Genomic DNA, 22,258 nt, shown 5'->3' on the forward strand with positions numbered 1-22,258 from the left:
CTTAAATGTACTAATGGCATTCTGCATGGATGGTTATTCAGTGTAGAAATTTATATTTAAGGCAGTTAAACACGTATTGCACAGATACACGTTTTACTCTAGAAATTACGTTGCCACATATTGTGTATTAGCCATTTAAAAAGTTTTATTATTATGAGCTCTAAAAAGGTGTTAGCATGATTGCTTGGACAAAAGGTGGGTTTAAGATGATTTTTTTTTTTAAAGATTTTATTTATTTATTTGACAGAGAGACACAGTGAGAGAGGGAACACAAGCAGGGGGAGTGGGAGAGGGAGAAGCAGGCTTCCTGCGGAGCAGGCAGCCTGATGCGGGGCTCAATCCCAGGACCCTGGGATCATGACCCGAGCCGAAGGCAGACGCTTAACGACTGAGCCACCCAGGCGCCCCGGTTTAAGATGATTTTAAAGTTTATCTTCTGAAAGTGTGACTGAGAAGCTATGTTTTTAAGTGGGTTAGATATGGGAAGTGTGCACTCAGAGAAAGAAAAGGGAATGCTCAGTCTCAGTCTTTCAGGGCTAAAACTCTGCTTTTTACTCCCCTGCTTCACCAATACTGTTTGACTCTTCTAATCTCATTTCACAAAAAAGCCGCCTTCTCCTTTTTCTTCATTGGCTACCAGTAACCTTTTTGAGCAGTTGTCTAGCTCAGCAGCCTACTTTCCAGTAAAATGTAATCACAATTCCCATATCGCTCTTGGCTTCACTGTCTGCTCCTCCTAATTCCCCCCTTTCTGCGTGAATCAGCAGATGTGGATGACGTCATCTTTTATTTGGCTGTCTCGCCGTTGTTAAATGTCGCCCTGCCAGAAGTCAAGCGTGGTGAGCCTGCTTCTGCAGTTTTTGCTCTTATGAAATTGGTGGAAATTTTGAATGAACAAAGAATTTTGAATCATAGCAATTTGGTTAAAAAACAAAAAATCAACCCAGGGATCAGATACGGGTTAGAAGTCCCTTACAACCTGAAACCATGAATCAGTGGTTGATACAATAAGTGATTTCATACCATTTTGTCGTGCTTTTCAAAATACTGCCAGTTGGCCAAAATGTGAGTAGGATATTGATGCCTTAAGTTTTTATCAAAGAAATAGTAGATGAGCTTACTTAATCATCTAAGTCTTATCTTAAATATTAAAAAATGATAATTTTAAGGTTTTTTTTTTTTTACTTTGGAACGATATACATACTGCATGAACCACAGAAAACATTAAAAAATGTAGTCATTTTTTTAAAAGATTTTTATATATTTATTTGAGATAGCATGAGAGAGAGAGCATGAGCTGAGGGGGGAGGGGGAGCAAAGGGAGAGGGCAAAGCAGGCTCACTGCTGAGCAAGGAGCCGGATGATGTGGGGCTCAATCCCAGGACGCTGGCTCATGATCTGAGTGGAAGGCAGATGCTTAACCGATTGAGCCACCCAAGTGCCCCAGCTTGTATTTTCTTATATAAAATTTATTTATATAAGAATATTGTTAAAATTATATATATTTCATGTACTTTATTAATACAGTCATATATGTGTATACTTTATAAGATATATAAAATTGATAGCATATATAAAAGTTCATAAAATCTTCAGTGCTCTGTACCTGGTTTATTCCAAAGACTTCTCTCCTTCCTCAGAATGTAAATTGCTGTGATTGAAAATGAGCACTGTTCACGGTTCTTAGGAATGATCTGTCTTGCCCTTCTTGATCTGCTCCTTGGCCTGGGAGTGGACTGTATCCAGAGGTGAGTAAGAGGGTGGGGATGCCGTAGAAGGCTGGACAACCTTTACCCAGTTGAGCTACTAGTCTAGGTTGTTAATAGTGGCATGGCGCACGTCTTACATTTCTGTGTCATTGAATCCCACCACTTATTTGGCTTTTCTATCTGGAGGTCTCAAAGACATCTTTAACTTCCTAACATTGTGATTGGAACCAGTCTTTTCATCCCCTGCGTAGCAGCTAAGCCTGTGCCTCATGCTGTGTTCCTCCATTCAGTCAGTTGCTCCAGCCAGAAACCTGGGATGGATCGCCTTGGGCGCCTCATTCCCTCCTGCACTCCCCACCCAGATTGAACAGTCCTATCCATTCATCTCTAGAATATATCCCAAATTCATCCTCTTCCGCTCCCATCTTAGAAAACAAAACAAAACCCAGATCTTTCATTTGACCCCAAATTATCTGGCTCCGGCCTACAACTGCCACTTCATTTCATGCCTTCCTCTCCTTCCCACTCTCCACTTAAATGCTGCCAGTCGTTTTCCAGTCCTTGGTATGTCCAGCTCTTTCTTGCCTCAGACCCTTTGCGTATGCTGTTCCCTCCGTCTGGAGTGTCCTCTCCTTCTTTGGCTTCAGTGTTAGCTTCAATGCTAGTTTCTCTGAGAAGCCTTTTCCTCCTTTCAAGTTAAGTCTCCCTCCTATTTTTTTTTATTATAGTAGTAGGTCTTTTTTCCTTTGAGCATAATCATATGCTTAGCTGCTCATTATTATTATTATTATTATTTTTTGTCTCTCTCATTAGACCATAGGTCCATGAGAAGAGCAAGGGCAAGTCTGTTTGGCTTAACACCACATTCCCAGCTCCTAGCAGTGTGTCTGACATGTAATAGATGCTTGCCGTATTGCATGAATGAATAAGTGAGTATCTTTTTATAATAAGAGAATAATAATAATATAACAGTCCTAACATTTTCCCCTTGGATGTTAAACGTAGTAGATCGTTTTCTTGAATTGAAGGCGTTCAATAGACGGTGCTACCACTGTATGGTTTTATACTTTCACGTGATTCTGCATATCCTGGTATTTGCTATTCAGAGGGAGGCGACTGCTTATGCTTATTTCGTGGTTCCTGACACTTGGTTAACAATTTAATTTTAAATCACTACTGAGACTTGCCTCAAATAGAATAAAACTTATCTAGGTTGTTTAAAATGTATGAGCCCTACTGTACTGTATAGAACAGCAAAAATAATTTTCTTCTTTGGTAGTGAAAAAAAAAATATTTTCTCTACATGTGTTATTTTTGCTCCCCACAAAGTGCTAAGTTACAGATGCAATATTATCTCTGTAATAAAAAGATCTTGATTGAACAGTAGGTAAGTCTGTAGCAGCCATATTAAAATGTACTTTTCCAGAGTATGCTCTGTTTCAGAGGTAACAGGGATGCAAGTGAGAAATGACATGATGGATTTGACTGCCTCTGCTTCTTCCTGGATGATTCGACAGAACTCAAGCATGTCTTCCGCTGCTAGCAGGTTTCTGTAGAACCATGCGAGAGCCGCATGGGGCGTCCCTGCCTCCTCGCTCCGCTGGGATGGGTGGTTGATTTTCTCTAGATGCCTTTTCTAGGCGCAATGGCTAAGTACGCAAGGATGATTTCTTACTGTTTTCTTCTTCTTCTTTTTTTTTTTTTAAAGATTTTATTTATTTATTTGACAGAGACAGAGACAGCGAGAGCAGGAACACAAGCAGGGGGAGTGGGAGAGGGAGAAGCAGGCTTCCCGCTGAGCCGGGAGCCTGATGTGGGACTTGATCCCAGGACCCCGGGATCATGACCTGAGCCGAAGGCAGTCGCTTAACCAACTGAGCCACCCAGGCGCCCCTTACTGTTTTCTTCTTAATTAAAAAAAAAAAAATCATTGACTGTAACATATGACAACCTTTTCATAATTGCACTTCTGCTAATTTGAAAACGCTATTACAAAGTGTGTGTTGTTAGACTCTGTCACAGTTTGCTAGGAGTCTTAACTAAAAACTCAGGCTGGGAACCTACCCCAGGTTTGAAGATGATGGTTTCACTGGGCAGTGGTGTGGGACACAGAAAATAATTCAGCCCCATACCCTTCAGGAAGATGAGGTCGGTTCTTAGTCCGAGTCAGTGTGTGGGAAACACCTGTACAAAATCGCGTGTCTGACGCTGTGTGGGATGCACACAGATTAAGCAAACACTAGCTCTAGCGAGAAACAAGTATACGTGGAATAATTAGATCCAGTGATTTATGCACAGGGCTGTTCTGTGCATCCATACACTCTGTGTTTGGGGGCCTCACAGTGACACCATGACGTAGGTGGGGGTGTGTGTGACTGGTATTGTTACACCTAATTTACTGATGGGAAAACTGAGCTTGGGGTGAGTTAGGTTGCGTGTGTTCAAGGGGAACAGGCGGGGAGTGGCAGAACTGGGGCCTGCAGCTGTGTGTTCGACTCCGGGATTCAAAGAAAGAAGAGCTGTTCCTGGGTCCCGGGGACGCTGGCCTCCGTGCCATGGACACACAGCCCTCACGGTTTGGGAAGAGACCCTGACTTCAGAAGCTGACTGGGGAGCTCCCACTTAGAACCGTGGCTCCTTCCTCTCTCTTGCTCCATGTCTTCTATCCTCCTTTTGGCGTTTCTGCAGTTCTGGCCTTACCACTGGCCCCCACCTGTCTTTCCACCTCCAGCTTTTCTCTTGATCCAGCTTCCAGTGTGTGTCGCCACTCTCTTTCTTCCCTTCACCGTGAGAGCATTTCCTGATTCTCCTTTATACGTGCCATTCGCTCCTCAGCCCCACACGCTTCTCAGTGGGATCACTGGTGCTGTCTGAGGCTCCTGTTTTTCAGCCCTTACTCTCATCAATCTCCATACAGTCTGTATCTGGGGACCGGCTGCCATTTCCCGAATGTCTCCTCAGGTGGCTTCTGGGCACCTTCTCTGTTGGCTCCATGCCTGCTGCTGTTCGACCTCCAGTGCTCTTCCTCCTCTTCTGCCCCTTAGATATTGAAGCACCCAGAGTTTGGCATGGTCGTTGGAGGCGTGAGCCCTCAGTTACCCATGCGCCATCTCTGCATGTCCAGCAGCCACCCATACCCCCAGAGACATGGCCACCCCCAGGGTCTCCAGGTCCTGTCCTCTTCCAAGGTCCCAGTCTCTAGATTGTATCCCACCGTGCCCAACACGGAGCAGAAACTCTTTCCATCTACTATGGAGTCATTCTCCAGTTTCCCGAAATAGAAGCTTTGGTGTCTTCTTTATGTGGGGTCATCAGGAAACCTTGATGCTTTTATCTCAGAATTATTTATCATGGCCTGCTAATTAGCCTCCCTTCCAGTCTCGCCATGCTCCAGAATGTCTTCCATTCCGCTTCTGGAGTTGCCTCCCTCGCTGTTGAGTCTGATTATATCACTCTCCTTACTCTAGGGTGCTGACTCCCCATCTGTCTTCCCCACAGGGCTAGGGCCAGTTCCACTGATGGCCACCAGCAGCTGTGCCCTCCATGCTCCAAAGTGTGTGTCGAATGAATGAATCTGGTTCCAGTCTCGCTTCTCAACTTTATGTCCCTGTGACCGGGCCCTGTGCTGTCGTGCCCCCAGCCCCTCACCATTTCTCAAGCATGCCCAGTTCTTTACTATGTCCTGCTTTGTCATTTTTAGATTTTTTCTTCCATGTTCCTTCTTTCTTCTTTTTTTTTTTTTTAAAGATTTTATTTATTTATTTGACAGAGAGAGACACAGCGAAAGCAGGAACACAAGCAGGGGGAGTGGGAGAGGGAGAAGCAGGCTTCCCGCGGAGCAGGGAGCCCAATGCGGGGCTCGATCCCAGGACCCTGGGATCATGACCTGAGCCGAAGGCAGACGCTTAACGACTGAGCCACCCAGGTGCCCCCATGTTCCTTATTTCAACTCACACCTTATAACTTTTCCATTCTGATGAAAAAGTCCTTTTGTCTTTTTTCTGCCTTGTCTTTGTTGAAGTCAGTCACCTCTCATTACGTTTCTTCCTTTTCTTGTCCTCATCCATTTCTGGTTTAATTTTTGTATTTCTGATTCTAGGTGTTTTTTCAGTTCTCCAAATGCTTCTGTGAGGATATTTAAGTCAGTTTGGAGTGTCGTTTCAGGTTCCTCCTGCTTTGGGCGGGGAGAGTTTTCAGCAGCTCTTTGGTAGGGTTCTGATGTTTTTCTCTTCCCAAGCATTTCAGCGGTGCTCTTGCTGGCTCAGGAGCTCGCATCTCCGTCAGGTGCCGTTTCTCTAATGTGTGCTGGTGGTGGTGGATGGCGAGGCTCTGGTGTGTCGTAGGCACCTTACTTTCTCTCTCTTCCTTCTGTGCTGCAGCACCGCTCCCTCTCTTTCCTTCTCTCCAGAAGCAACACTTCTCTCTCGCCTTCAAGCCCTTCCGCTCCGTGGAGCTGGGGCTGAGAGCTACCGGGCCTCAGGCCATGTGTGCTCCGTGGACCCTTGGCGCACGACTTTCCCTCTTTGGGGTGATTTAGAGTCCCCTCCGTGCCCCTGTTCTCCTTGCACACGTGCCTCTCTTCACACTCACTGGTGTGTAGCAGCAGAAGCAGCTCTTCTAGAATTTCGTTTCTTCCGACACTGACGGGTAATTTGAAGTTTGTGGTATTCTGTGCCCCTAATCATGACAAATGCCTTGGGGCCTGTGAAGATATTTGCCATCTTGTAGATTTTGTCATCTTTTGGGAAGGATGTGTAGAGAGATTTGGACCCATGCAGCCGCCGTGGTCCTCCAAAGTGGAAAGCTCCCACGGGGAAAGTTACATTTCCCCCGCTTTTAGGTGAGAAACCCAAGACTCAGAAAAGCTAAGGAACTTGGCCAAGATGGCACGGACACCAAAAACCGGGATATGAGGAAAATTTCTTCTTTTGCTTATATCAGAGAAAGTCTAATCTGCTTTTATGAAGCTTATTTATGGTTTAGCAGAGGGGCAATGTAAATTTTCTTTTTTTCTTTAAAGATTTTATTTATTTATTTATTTGTCAGAGAGAGAGAGAGAGAGAGAGAGGGCGCATATAAGCAGGGGAAGTGGCAGGCAGAGGGAGAGAGAGAAGCAGACTCTCCGCTGAGCAGGGAGCCCGACGCAGGGCTCGATCCCAGGACCCTGGGATCATGACCTGAGCCGAAGGCAGATGCTTAACCAACTGAGCCACCCAGGCGTCCCTAAATTTTCTTGAAAAATTTAAAAAATACTGCGGGGAAGTAAAGGTGTTCTGAAAATGTTTGATGTTTCCTTTTAAAGAAATTTCAGGTTTGGGGGTACCTGGGTGGTGCAGTCAGTTCAGTGTCTGACTCTTTTTTTTTTTTTTTTAAAGATTCTATTTATTTATTTTGACAGAGAGAGAGAGACAGCGAGAGAGGGAACACAAGCAGGGGGAGTGGGAGAAGGAGAAGCAGGCTGCCCGCGGAGCAGGGAGCCCGATGCAGGGCTTGATCCCAGGACTCTGGGATCATGACCTGAGCCGAAGCCAGACGTTTAACAACTGAGCCACCCAGGTGCCCCCAGTGTCTGACTCTTGATTTCAGCTCAGGTCGTGAGATTGAGCCCCATATTGGGCTCCGTGCTCAGTGTGGAGTCTACTTGTCCCTGTCTCTCTGCTCCTCCCCCACACCCAAATACATAAATAAAATCTTTTTTTTTTTTTTTTCCAAATACGTGATTCTTCCCTTAAAAAAAAAAAGAAATTTCAGGTTTGGTTGTGTGGGTGTGATGGTACTACATAAGTATGTACAGACTGAAAGTTTGTGTGGCTTTATCTTTTTATAATGAAATGGAATTTTTTCTGTGATTGTCTCTTGATGCATATTGTTGAAGATCAAGAAGAATGTAATCCAATTTGTAACCTTAACATTGGTTGTTTTAAGGTTAGAAAAGCACAGCCGCTGGTGGAGAGTGGTTCTATTTTATTACGGAAGGATCAGTAAATATCACTCTCCATGCATACAACAGTGTCAGGTTCCTTTTACTGTGATGGAGACATTTGTATCAAGTGTTCAGTCTTATTATTTGTCTTGAGCATTTTGGTTTGGGGATTTGAGGACTAAGTGTCAGATGTTTTAGAGGGAGAGATGAGAGTTCTCTGCTTTGTTTCATTTTCTGTCTATACAATTAACATCTACTCATGCTGATATTTTGAAAAAAAATACAAGGAAAGAAAATAATCTGAAATCTCATTATCTAGAATCAACTATTATTGATTTTCTGGTATTGTTTGCTCTTCTGGTGTTTTTTTGGGGGGTGGTTTTTTCCTATTGTATATTATGCATCCTAGTTTGTAACCTACTTTTTTGGTGTACCAGTGAAATGTGAACATTTTTTCCAGTAAATCATCTATGGCATGATTTTTATTGCTATACATTTGTTCCTTTACATAGATGTGCCATACTTTACCTAATCAGTCTGCTATTATTGATTTAGGTTGCTTGAGGTCATTTTTGCTATTATGGGATTACAGTGAATATTTTTACAAATATATCTTTGTGTACACTTCAATATGTAAGGAGTAACTGACTCTCTTTTTTAAGATTGCCATTTTTCTGCTTGGAGAAATAGAATAAAATGTACAGACTCCTTTTATATCTATTTGCTTTCCTTCAACTTTTCATCTTTGTTTTGTGTTTAAGTAACTCCCTACGGGCTCATTCCTTCGCCCCTCAGTTTTTCTCCCTAGAGTTCACTTTTGCATCAAATTATTCTATTTTCTATAGCTTTGGGTGCCATCTATATGCTGTTCATACCCAGACACTGACCTTTTAGTCAATTTACAAGTAAATCTCCAGCTGCTATTATAAAATCTGTAACAAGGTGTTTGATTCATAATCTCATAGCCGGACTCTCCCAGCAGGAGAGAGTTCTGAGCTGCAGAGCCAAGTTATCTAACTGCCTACTGGACATCTTGCCTGAGGTCACCAACAGACATTTCAAACTTCAAGTGTAAAAAAATAATCATAGCCACTAACAATTTTTTTTTGAGATTACTGTGTACTGGGAATCATGCCATGTGTTTTAAATGCATATGCTCTTTCTGTCATAGCCACATAGGTTTACCATATTTCCCATTTTACAGATGATGAAAACAGACCATAGAAGGTTACACAGAAGCTAGTAAATCTTCCTGTGCTCTTTTTTTTTTTTTAAAGATTTTATTTATTTGACAGAGAGAGACACAGCGAGAGAGGGAACACAAGTAGGAGGAGTGGGAGAGGGAGAAGCAGGCTTCCCGCGAAGTAGGGGCCCCGATGCGGGGCTCGATCCCAGGACCCTGGGATCATGACCTGAGCCGAAGGCAGACGCTTAACGACTGAGCCACCCAGGCGCCCCTCTGCCTGTGCTCTTTACAGATAAGCTGTGTGGTTTGCAAAATGGAATTCTTTTTTTTTTTTTTAAGATTTTATTTATTTATTTGACAGAGAGAGAGTTAGTGAAAGCAGGAACACAAACAGGGGGAGTGGGAGAGGGAGAAGCAGGTTTCCTGCTGAGCAGAAAGCCCGACACGGGGCTCGATCCCAGGACCCTGGAAACATGACCTGAGCCAAAGGCAGACGCTTAACAACTGAGCTACCCAGGTACCCCGCAAAATGGAATTCTTGATGCTTCACCCTATAGTGTCTTCCCAAAGTATTTCTTGTCTTGGTAAATGGTGAGCTATCTACCCAGGAGCTCATGCCAGGAAATTGGGAGACATCCTTGGTACCTTTTTCTCCCTCATTTATCAATATCTCCTGTTGATCCTATTTTCCAAATATGTCTTGAATCATGCCACTGTTTTGCACACCTACTGTGCACCGCCCCCCAACCAGGTCATGCGGTCATCCTTTCTCCACAACTCCTGACCCTGCTTCTGTTCCTGCCCCTTAGGACGAGTCCTCACACACAGAGGGGTCTTTATGTATTCAAATCTAATCCTTCACTGCCCTGGTCACAGCCTTCCATTCTCGTTCCGGCCTCACTCTCACTTCCCTTGATGAGGCCACACTTCCTCTTCCTCAGGGTGCTGGCACCTCCTCTGCCTTCTGCCTGAAATGCTCCTCAGCTCTGTTCTTCACCTGAACAACTCCTGCTCCTGCTTCCGGTTTCATTTTAAATGTCACTTGTGCAGAGCAGAAGCCTCCTCAGATCCTGAATGAGGATTCCTCTTTCTGTTCTCAGATTCCAGCCGTTCACCCTCACAGCACTGAACAGTGCATAGACTCCTCATCTTAGATTCGGACTCATTTATAATGTAACCTTAGACTCTATGGGATTATTTATCTGATAACTGCCCTTTCTGTTCCCCTCACCTGTCAATGCCATGAGAAGGTTGTGTCTGTGTCTGTTTTTACCCTTGAACCTTAACCCTAAGCACAGTCCTTGGCACATAGTAGATGTCCATCAAATATTTGAATAAAAAAGGCATGAACACATTGAGTTCTGGCTTCACCTGGAAGTGAAATGAGCTGGGATGTCTCTTTCCCCTGTCCAGGGGTGTGGGTGTGTAGTTGATTTTCTGTGTTTGTCTGGCAGGAGCCAAAGGACTGCAAGCATGGGACCCACCTTTAGGCAAACAAGGGAGTGGTGGGCTCAGGGAGTGAAAGATGCCACATAATGGAAGAATAAGACTCAAAGGAGGGAAGAAAGGACCACGGCTCGCTTTTGTCCTGGTGGGAGAGCCCATTGTGATCCCTAAGAGGGTTTGAAGGATTGAATTAGTCCCAGTTCTTAAAGTTTTTATTTGGTAAGTCATCTACTCTGTCAATATTGTGAAGTCAAACTTAGCAACAGTTACTATGAGGTTTTTTTTTTTTTTTTCTCCTTCCTGATCCTCTCAACTAGAGGAATATCTGCGTTTAATTTTCGATGGCATAAAATTTCATTAACTGTGAGTGTGCCATTTCTGCTTACAAGGGCTTTCCTTGGAGCAGAAAGCGATTATAAGGGGCCCTTCATGCTTGATTACTGCAGAGGAAGTGGAATTCAGCAAGAGCCTCGCAGAGCCCATAATATGTCATTCTGGCCATCTGTCCTCCAAGGCACCTACGTGGGGCTCTTTTAAGGCTCAGAGTCATTTCGGTTTTGAAGGCACTTGTTCTTTCTGATCACGCACCCTTCCTGCCTAAAGCAGTGAAGTCACAGAACAACTGTGTTGGTTTAAATTCTAAATTCCTGTAACAGTGACAATACCTTTCCTAGGCGCTGGCACCAAGTGGAGCCAGTTTCCGTATCCCTGCTCTCCTGCATTTTCTTCCTCGAACTACAAGTCACGGCGGCAGCAAGCATCCTGTGCGCGTGCTTGCCATGATGTAGTTCCCACCTTTTGAAATACCGGACTCCGAGCAGAAAGTAATGTGCTTTCTCATATCCCCACGCTTGTGTGTTTCTCCTTTGGATTCTTAAGAATATCTGAGGCTGAAGAGTGGTGTTCTATTGGAACTCCACTTGGCCTTATGAGCTACTACACCAAAGCCGCCCCCTGGGCCCTTGAAGAGTGCAAGGGATTAGCAGAGATTGGCAAACTCTGTAAAAGGCCAGGTTGTAAATATTTGGGGGTTCCTGAGCCATATGGTCTGTCGCTAACTACTCAACTCTGCTGTTGTGTGTGCAAACAGCCATAGACAGCACAGGAATACATGGGCATGGCTGTGGTCCAATAAAACTTTTATAACAAAATAAGCAGAGGGCAAGATTTGGCCCACGGGCCACAGGGTGCCAGTGTAATTAACATAATTGCCCAAACCAAAGCATTGTAAACAGGGAAGATGATTTGGATGAAACAAAAAAATGGCAGACTTTTGTTCTCATATGGTCAATGGTTTTTGTTAAGCAAATAGGACTGAGTTAGATGCCCTCTATGTCACAGATAACAACATTGGTTCTTGAGGCCATTTGAATAGAACCAAATTTAGATATGCAGAAGGGCATAAATCCTATCCCATTCTTTATAATTAATGTTAATACTTCTAGACTGTCTTGGGTCAGCATGAATTAGACGTCTGCTATTCCTTCCTTCCTGGCGTGATGAAATCATGGCACAACTCCGTCTTAGAATAGTTTTGGATCTTCTGCTAAAATAATTTGACCTCTTGGTAAGCAGTACATTAGGGATCACCACATGTGATAATGGCCCCTGGTGTGACTAGACCATTAGTTTCTGCAACCCTGAACATTTCTGAGAGAGTGGACTGTGGACAGAATCTATAGAAGGTGGCAGATATTGGCGAACACTCAAGCCACTGTACAAGAGAAGTTGTTACTGTTACTGTTGAGTTTCAGGAAATGCTTTTGGAAGACAAGTAGAAGTGGATGACAAATTGAGTTGGTTGGTTTTGTTTTTTGTTTTTTGTTTTGTGCTTTGGTGAAGAAACTTCTTCCAGGAGACATGAGTTTTCAGACATTGATGATTAACTTTGATGTGGGTAAAGATTTGTTAAGAATTCAGTAGTTTAATGGAATTTTAGATCTAGTCCAACCCTTTCCGTTTCACAGTTGGGGAAAGGGAGGTTATCCCAGTAATGTCATCCTGCTTATTCTCATAGTTTGCTATATCATCTACATGCTGTATATTCTAAAAGGATAAATTCAGAGCCAGCGAGTCAAAAGTGGATATAACAGTTAGTGTGTTCTTTATGGGCATGTTGATTTTATCCATCATCATAGTGGAGGTGGGGCTGCGAGTTGCCATGTTTAATAAATAAAAATAGGACACCAAATTAAATTTGAACTTTAGATAAACATGGAATTTTTTTTTTAGTATAAAAGTTTAGTATAGAATGCAGTATTTGAGACATACTTATACTAAAAGATGCCTTGTTTATTTGATATTCAGACTTAACTAGACGGTTCTATATTTTATTTGCACCATACTGGGGACCATATAAACTGGGGGAAATATAAACTCAGAACCTAAGTTTAATGGTGAAGGTTTTATGAACAGGGTGATAGCTAGAATGGGAGTTTTAGCTTGAAGCCTTGATTTTTCTTGACATGACCAGTACTTTGGTTATGGTGTTGTATAATGTGTTCTACCATGACAAAAGAATAAGAAGTGGGCAGTTTCGGTCATGGTTTTGTTTAGTAATTTCATAAACAGCAGCTCAGCTGGTGTTTCTTGGGCCATCCTGAAACCCAGCAGTTGGCAGCGTTAGCCAACACTTTTTGGGGAAGTTGCGTGGAAAAAAACGGACATGACGTTTGAGGCTGCCTGAGGAGGAGTGCAGCAGGTCACTTCAGGCAGAGCAGGAAGGCCAGGCTGGAGAACGGACATGAAAGCAGCATGTTTGCCTAAACCAGGTCTTCAAAGATGTTCGAACCCTGAAAGTAGGCACTCGGTGCATACATCTATTATTTGAAGATAAGATGAATGCAATGGAATGTATCCAAGTGACTTTCTCGTAAGTGTATTTTTGAACTGGAATGTGCTTCTTTAAAACATCCCTCTGGCATGCTTATTTACTTTGAAACTTGAACCAACAACAGCAACGAGGCCAACCCCTTAGTCTTTTCAGGGTACACTCTGACTCTTAGGGACTAGACTGGGACATTAGAATAGAGTCACACCACTTCTCTCTCTCTCGCTGTCTCTGCCTCTCTTTCCCTTCCCCAGTACAAGTTGTATTTTGTGATAGTTGTAACTGACGAAGGTTAGCTTAACAGACAAGTTAATAAAATAAAGAAATGGTCCATATGTCTACTGGGCTTCCTTGAGTTGAATATTTATGTGCCTTAACATTGAAGAGCCAAATATTTAGAAGTCCAGCTTTCTAATTTCTAAGTATAATGGATTCACATTAAGAATGTAATGTTTCTTACCCTAATGCTGTGATTTTATATGCGCTCATGAACATTATTTTGGATGGTCAAGCTTCAGTGGGTTTTATAACAGTTGAACCTCAATTTTAAGCATGTGAATTATCTATGTCATTTAAGTTCCTAAACCAACTTCCTTCTGGGTGTACTTTTAGGCATCTTCTCTCAGCCATCAGGTTGACGTTTGTATAAGGCATTCAAACTTTTTCTTAAGGCATTAATTTTTGCATTAGTAGGAAGTTATGCAAAATAAATCTTATAGTAAATATAAATAACATGTTATCCATCCTTTTGATTTATCAGTTCTATTAGTATTTTTTCAAGCAGGAATTATTGAAAAACAAATAGATACACCTCATATTTCTGTTGACAGAAATATACTTATGATCTCCTCAAACATTCCAGGATGGAATGTTAGTCTATTAGTAATTACAAATCTTCATTATTGATTTGTTACATTTATGTATTACTTCATAGCTTATAAGTTACTTTTATTTCCATTGCCTCACAGGATATTTGGCAACAAGCCAGAGTTATTTTGAGTGAGATGTGCAGGGATCATATCTTCAGTTTATAGATAAATAAAATGAGGGTCAGAAAGGTTGAGATTTGCCAAGCACCTGATTAAGTACTGGGGAGGGGATTAAAGCTCTAGTCTTTTTAAAGAGACCGTTAGCATGGAAAATTTTAAACATGTACAAAGTAAACAGAATAGTGTGGTGAACCCCCATGTACCCATCCCCAATCTCAACAATTATCAGTGTTCTGCCACCTTAAATCATCTATACCTTCACCAGCTCTTACCCCCACATGATGATGATGATAGCATTTATAGTTTTTAAAAGTTTACATACATTGAAAAGCACTAACCTTAGCTGTAGAGCTTTGACAAACGGGTATGCTTATGTAACCTATGCCCCATCAAGACAATTACGTCTCCCCAGAAAGTTCCCTCATGCCCCTTCTCAGTCAACTCCCCACCCTCCCTAGGTAACCACTATTGTATTTTTGTTTGTTTGTTTGTTTTGTTTTTTTTCTACCAGAGATTAGTTTTGCTTGTTCTTAAGCTTCATAGGAGTGGAATCATTCAGTACATACTCTTTTGCATCAGGCTTCTTTTTTTTTTTTTTAAAGATTTTTATTTATTTATTTATTTGACAGAGAGAGAGAGAGAGCGAGAGAGGGAACACAAGCAAGGGGAGTGTGAGAGGGAGAAGCAGGCTTCCCACGGAGCGAGGAGCCCGATGCGGGGCTCGATCCCAGGACCCTGAGATCATGACCTGAGCCGAAGGCAGACACTTAACCACTGAGCCACCCAGGCGCCCCCAGGCTTCTTTCATTAAGCATCATGGCGGTTAAGCTCTAGTATTTTGACCCAGAGTTAGGTACTGTATTCAGACGTGCTGTATTCCTTTTTTTTTTTTTTTTGTAATAATTGCTAGTTTTATTCCTCTGGCTAAGAGATCCAGGGGTAACTTGAGGTTTACATTTTTTTAATAGTTCTTCCATCAAGAGTTTAGGTGCACCCATTGCCCTTAGAAGCTGGTTGCAAATTATTTAACTCTTACTTATAAAACTTTAATTCTTTGTGTGTGTGTGACATGTGTTCATGAAAAAATACATATAAGCAAAAAGAAAAAAAGCTCATGCCACACAAAAATAAGCAGTTACGTTTCTGATACATGTTTGTATGTATACACACACACACACGCACACACGAATTTGGGATTTAATCCTACATATGTGAGCTGATACTAAATATATCGCTTTGTAACCTGTTATGTTTTACTTCACAATATGTAATGAATATATTTTCATGCAAATGTGTGAAACTTTCCAATTGAAAAACAGACCTGGAGAATGGGTCAAAATACAAAATCCAGGGAGATGCGGATAACAAGGAAGCTACCTAAAACAAAATTCCACCAGATGAGTAAAGTAAACCGAAGGTCAAAGATACATCAGAAAACGCTAACAGAAAGAAAGCAGGGCCCAGATTTTAATATCAGACAAAAAAAGAATTCAAGGCCTGAAGCACACAGGATAAGGACGTCTGCGTGAATGTCTTTGCTTCCAATGCATCATCACAAACTTGTTTCTTACTCTTCTTATCTCTTCCCTCAGCCTTTCCAACTCATCTGCTCCTCTTATCATTTCTTCAGGGTCCAAATGCCTCACAGGAGTGTCCTCTTTAAACCCCTTGCCAGGCTGGGTCAGCCCTCCTCTAAGATTTCCTTCTCTTTGGCTTACACCTTCTTCGGAATGTTGAGGATTGATATCCTTCCGCCTCTTGTGGTACATCTTCTGAAGGGCGGTCGGTCTCGGTCTTTGGCATGTTCTGTGGTTTTCCTTCATTTTCTTCACAAGACTTTTGCATGTTGAGTATTTTTCTGTTATTTCTTTTGAATAAATTAATCCTGCAGGGATCCAGGGGATTTTCCTGCCTCCTTCCCTCACTCGATTTGTATTGCTCCCAAAAGACCAAAGAGTTCTGAAAGGAGCCGGGGCACTTTTCTCCTTCTCCAGCAATACGGAGCTGCTACAGGGAAACAGGCCCTGGACTATAAGGACTTCTGCACACGTCAACTCTTTTTTTTTTTTTTTAAACATTTTATTTATTTGACAGAGACACAGCGAGAGAGGGAACACAAGCAGGGGGAGTGGGAGAGGGAGAAGCAGGCTTCCCACCGAGCAGGGAGCCCGGTGTGGGGCTCGATCCCAGGACTCTGGGATCATGACCTGAGCCGAAGGCAGACGCTTAGCTACTGAGCCACCCAGGCGCCCCTGGTGCTGTATTCCTATCTCATAGCTATAGAAAGATGATTTCCTGAATGATACCACGAGAAAAACCCAGGTCCTGGCCTCATTTTATTGTTGCTTAAGTTCATATAGGGAGATGAACTGTTTTCTTGACGTATGAAGGATACATCATTTCCTCCAGTGAGAGCAGATTCGGTTTGGAAGGTTGGTGGTGCAGGAGCTGGGGCTCCATGAAATAATTTGCCTGTAGCTAGCCAAGTCATTTGCTTATGTGAATGCTTCCCCATGCCTCAGGTCCCTTTCCTACTAATTTCCCCTAGTGTGTCTGCCTATATGTTTCTGGAGGCCTCTTGATCAAATTCCATTTGAGCTTGTGCTGATTTTTTAAGGTCAAGTACTGATAATTGTAAGATTCAGAAAGCCATTTACCTGTCTTGTCATTTTTAATGGGATTACTTAACGGCTTAGTTTTGCTAATTAAGTAGAAGAGGAGTGATCAAAATAGTGGTTAAATTACTGTACCCAGAACTTGCATTTCATTTCATTTCATTTAAAAGAAATCAGTGAGAACTCAACAGTAGAATTAGATCCAAAGGTTTTCTTCTGTAGGGAATTTTCTTTGAATTCTTTAACTCAATTATCTCTATTTTAGGTTACAGAAGGACAACACAGACCAAAGAAGTAAAAGCAGAATTACCCTTACTTGTCACTATTAGGGGATATATGTGTAAGAGTTTATCTAAGGAAAGGCTCATAAGTAGAGCGGTGAACCCAAGGATGAACTAATTTATAGGAGCCTCTGGCTCCTTTGTCAGTATATATAAGTATATATACTTATATATACTGACGTTGCTGAATTACTTGTAATTTCTTTAACTGGTTGAAAAGAAGAGAGTCTGAAAGGTCAAATTAACTTTGACTTTATTCCATTTGCTGTTTGTGTTAAGTTTGAGTCAATAGTGGAAAATTCGTTTCCCTGTGAAACCTCTGGAGGGTGGGGCTGGCTTCCGGTGATCATAGCATCAAGGACCGTTGCTGAGATCCCGTTCACTCATTAGGAGGTGCCACATGGTGATCTTCTAAATCTAACATTTTTCTTCATTTATTAGCTGGAAAGCTCCCATAAAGAGAAACTCTTCTGTATCAAGTTCTCACTTATCCCGAGGAGCAAGCTTGTATTAGAAAAGCAGGATAAATGCTGATTCTTCCTCTTTATTTACCAGTTTCAAAATGAGTTGGTTAACTGGCTTCCTCTAAAAGTGACCAATAACTTTTTAAATGAATTTATGGATTTAAACACATTTGATATGTCTGAATCCATTTGCAATCATTATTCTGTTTGATGATCAAATTACCCAGTTCTTGGCTAGGGGGGCCTCTTCTAAGTGGCTTCTGAATTGTGTATATAGTATGTATATGTGCGTACATGTATTAATCATCTACTTATTTATCTTTCTACTTATTTATTTAGAATGTCTTTGATAGACAAGATGTTCCAGGCTCATTGTACTTTTTATTCCCAGGCCTCGATTCAGCCATTTCTCCATGGAGCTCCAGTTCCTTTTGATGGAAATAGTATTTCAAGACACAATATGAACACTAGGGGTGGTGATTGCTGCTGGCTAGTCATTATTTCTCGGTCCTTTCAGGACATAAAGTTAGAAAATTAAGCAAATTGTTTCATGAGTTCGGGCTGATACTTTCAATTCAAATTAAAGATTACTAACAAATGATGATTGGTTGGAAAAGTGCGGAGTGAATAACCAAGGACTGTACAATAATGGAGAAGAGGCTAAGGAAATAATTATAAAAATCACAGAAAACGAAACTGCAAAGGGATCTTAAATATATAATCTGGTTTTCTACCTACTTTGCCCTTTCACAAAAGCTACATTTGAACATGTCTGAGTAGAGAAAAGGATCAAGAAGGTGAAGCTCAAATCTTAGTCACTGGCTTCAGACGGACAGGAGATGGCTGGACGCCTTGATGTGAAGTGATTTATGTGAAGTGAGGAGAACAGAAAACACATTATGGCAGTTCAAATGGAAAACTTTGTATTGAGCAAATTTCAGCTTCGGTTGACCCTCCTTCGACTGTTTTCTCACTTTGAACTTTTTCTTAGAAAAGGGCTTTTATCTTTAGAAATGAGATATTTGGTGTGTGAAAACAAGGCAGAATTAACTGCCAACAAGCCCCTCATACCCATGGTGGTTCTGGTTTTCCTTCATAGTCAAGAAAGCTCTCTGCATCATTTTTGTCAGATTTCCCCTACTGGTCTTAACTTGAATGTTGTTGTTATTTGAGAGGCAGTGTGTAAGACGTTTTGACTACTATTTTGTATTCTACAGGGTGGAGGCAAGAGGCCCAGGCTTCAGTGTCCCCTGGTTAGTCTGGAAGGCATATGTGTTCATGTACACATTCAATATCTAAGGCAAAACATTACACAATGCATGTTATTGTCATAATTAGAGATGCAAACATGAATATTTTACTGACTCCAAAGGGAAATTCAGTATTAAATACAGATGTAAATTTTTATTCTTTGCTAGAAAAACTGCTTATAAAGGTTTAAAATGCCAGTCTCAAAAGTATGTCCATTTTCACATTGAATATCTACAATAAATGAAGTAAATGTGTTAAATATTCTCAATTGTTTTAGTATTAAATTTTCTCTAATGCTGGTTGCAAAAGGGAATTGTTTTTGATGGGGAAAAATACAAATATGCCAGCTTTTTAAAAAAAGTTTTTATGGGGGCACCTGGGTGGTTCAGTCGTTACGTGTCTGCCTTCAGCTCAGGTCATGATCCCAGAGTCCTGGGATCGAGCCCTGCATCGGGCTCCCTGCTCAGCAGGAAGCCTGCTTCTCCCTCTCCCACTCTCCCTGCTTGTGTTCCCTCTCTTGCTGTGTCTCTCTCTGTCAAATAAATACATAAAATCTTTAAAAAAATAAATTAATTAAAAAAAATAAGATTTTATGTATTTATTTGAGAGAGAGAGAGCATGAGTTTGGGGGGGAGGGGCAGAGGAAGAGAGAGGGGCAGAGGGAGAGGGAGAAGCAGACTCCTCACTGAGCAGAGAGCCCAGTGTAGGACTCGATCCCAGGACCCTGGGATCATTACCTGAGCCAAAGGCAGACGCTTAACTGACTGAGCCACCTAGACGCTTCAAATATACCAGCTTTTAAGGTTGGTAACAACATGTTAGCAACTCTATTTCATTATTATTATTCAGAATCTGTCTCCAAGGGAAGCATTTCATGAATCAAGATACATAAATGAAGTGTCGTTTATGTTTATTTTAAACTTAATACTCATTTTTAAAGAGGAAATGTTAATATTTTGAAAAAGACATCAGTGAAATGCAATGTTGTAAGGACAAGTTTCCTTTTGATATATATTTTTTAAAGATTTATTTATTTAGAGAGAGAGAGAGTGCATGCAAGCAGTGGGTGGGGGACAGAGGGAGAGGGAGAGAGAGAATCTCAAGCAGACACCCTGCTAATCAGGAGCTCCACAAGAAGCCTGATTCCACGACCCTGAGGTCATGACCTGAGCCCAAATCAAGAGTCGGAGGCTTAATCAGCTGAGCCACCCAAGTGCCCCCTCCTTTTGGTATTTCAACAAAAAATAGCTTAATAGCCTCCCTCTCTAAGCCTGTGGGATCCAATGGATTAAAGATGGAAGAGGCTGGCCTTAATTAAAATTAAAAACTTCTACTCTCTGGGGGCGCCTGGGTGGCTCAGTCGTTAAGCGTCTGCCTTCGGCTCAGGTCATGATCCCAGCGTCTTGGGATTGAGCCCCACATCGAGCTCTCTGCTCTGTGGGAAGCCTGCTTCTCCCTCTCCCACTCCCCCTGCTTGTGTTCCCTCTCTTGCTGTGTCTCTGTCAAATAAATAAATAAAATCTTTTAAAAAAAAAAAAGAAAAAAAACTTCTACTCTGTGAAAGATAATGCCAAGAAAATGAGAAGACAAGCCACAAACTAGGAGAAAATGTTTGTAAAAGATGTATCTGATAAAGGACTATTATCCAAAATATACAAAGAATTCTTAAAACCAAACAGTAAGAAAACAAACAAGCAGATCAAAAAATGGGCTAAAGACCTTAACAGATACCTCACCAAAAAAGAGATATAGATGGCAAATAAGCATCTGAAGAGATGCTCTACATCATATGTCATCAGGGGAATGCAGATTGAAACAATGAGGTATGACTGCACTCCTATTAGAATAGACAGAATTCCAGAACACTGATAATACCAAATGCTGGTGAGGATGTGGAGCAACATTTGTTGCTGGTGGGAACGCAAAATAGCATTGGCTGCTTTGGAAGAAAGATTGGCAGTTTTTTACAAAGCTAAACATACTTTACTATATGATCTGTAGTCACTCTTTGGTATTTACCCAAAGGAATTGAAAACTTATGTCCACCCAAAAACCTGTACAGGAATGTTTGTAGAAGCTCTACTCATCTCTACCGGCAATATTTGGCGGCGGAATGTCTCACCGGAAATTCTCTGCTCCCAGGCATGTGTCCCTGGGCTTCTTGCCTCGGAAGCGCAGCAGCCGGCACCGTGGGAAGGTCAAGAGCTTCCCGAAGGATGACTCTTCTAAGCCTGTCCCCCTCACAGCCTTCCTGGGCTACAAGGCTGGCATGATTCACATCGTGCGGGAGGTGGACAGGCCAGGGTCCAAGGTGAACAAGAAGGAAGTTGTGGAGGCTGTGACCATTGTGGAGACACCACCCATGGTGGTTGTGGGCATGGTGGGCTACATGGAAACCCCTCGAGGCCTCCGCACCTTTAAGACCATCTTTGCCGAGAACATCAGTGATGAATGCAAAAGGCGCTTCTGTAAGAACTGGCATAAGTCTAAGAAGAAGGCCTTCACCAAATACTGCAAGAAGTGGCAGGATGATGATGGCAAAAAGCAGCTGGAGAGGGACTTCAACAGCATGAAGAAGTATGCCAGGTGATCCGGTTCATCGCCCACACCCAGATGCGTCTGCTTCCTCTATGCCAGAAGAAGTCCCACCTCATGGAGATCCAGGTGAATGGAGGCACAGTGGGTGAGAAGCTGGACTGGGCCCACCTTGTCTAAGCCCCCCAGCCCGTGGTTATTTTGGTCCAGCAGCTGGAATGGACAAAGTCAGTGTACCGGGTCCTTCAACCTTTCTCTTTCACTTTTTTTGTCCCCTGCTCCCCTTCCCTCCCCCACCCTTTTCATCACCTCTTTTCCCTTCCTTTTTTACTTCTTTCCCCACTTTGTGCTGCAGATATTTGAGCACCGTGTAGCTGTGGGAAGTTTACAGACTAGTGGTTAAAACATGCGCCTAAAAAGAGATCACAGAACTCTCTCCTTGCCAACTTGCTTCAAAAGCTGGGGCAAGAATGTGGTGCTGTGAGACCCTGACAGAGAGAGGGCCCCGCCTGCGGCATCAGAGAACGTTCCCTGGGCACTGACCTTTGGGCTGAATTGGGCTTAACCAGATGATGAAGAAAGGGAAAGAAGTGTTTTCCATGCAGAGGAAGCAGAAGGTGCTTCAAGAATTGAAAGGAAGGATGACATGGGGTTGGTGGGGCCAGGACAACTCACACTCAGGTTTGCAGGGCTGCCTGTTTGGAATTCTGGTCTCAAGCCTAATCCTCAATCCTTCTGTGAAGTGCTTCTTTGTGCCGAGCTGATTCAGGGACCACATTGCACCCAGTGGCCTGCATATACGTGTTCTCTGATTTTTATGGGACGCCGCTACCCCTGCAGCCCTTCACTGACTGTATTAGTCAGCGGGAGCTGCTGTTAACAGAAGCTGGCCACTCACTAGGTGCCTTCAACAACAGATGCTTATTTTCTCACAGTTCAGAGGCTACAAGTTCAAGATCAAGGTGCCATGGGGGTCGGTTTCTAGCGAAAACTCTTTCTGGCTCATGGACGGCTATCTTCTTACTGTGT

The 22,258-nt window shown here is 42.5% G+C and overlaps 2 pseudogenes; one reads left to right on the forward strand and one right to left on the reverse strand.

The window, feature by feature from the left end:
* Positions 1–15,573: 15,573 nt before the first annotated feature.
* LOC110592262 lies at positions 15,574–16,027 on the reverse strand (annotated as a pseudogene).
* Positions 16,028–20,807: 4,780 nt separating this feature from the next.
* Positions 20,808–21,409, forward strand: LOC110592090 (annotated as a pseudogene).
* Positions 21,410–22,258: the final 849 nt, after the last annotated feature.

This window comes from Neomonachus schauinslandi, chromosome 3 (assembly GCF_002201575.2).
Source record: "Neomonachus schauinslandi chromosome 3, ASM220157v2, whole genome shotgun sequence".
Taxonomy (NCBI): Eukaryota; Metazoa; Chordata; class Mammalia; order Carnivora; family Phocidae; genus Neomonachus; species Neomonachus schauinslandi.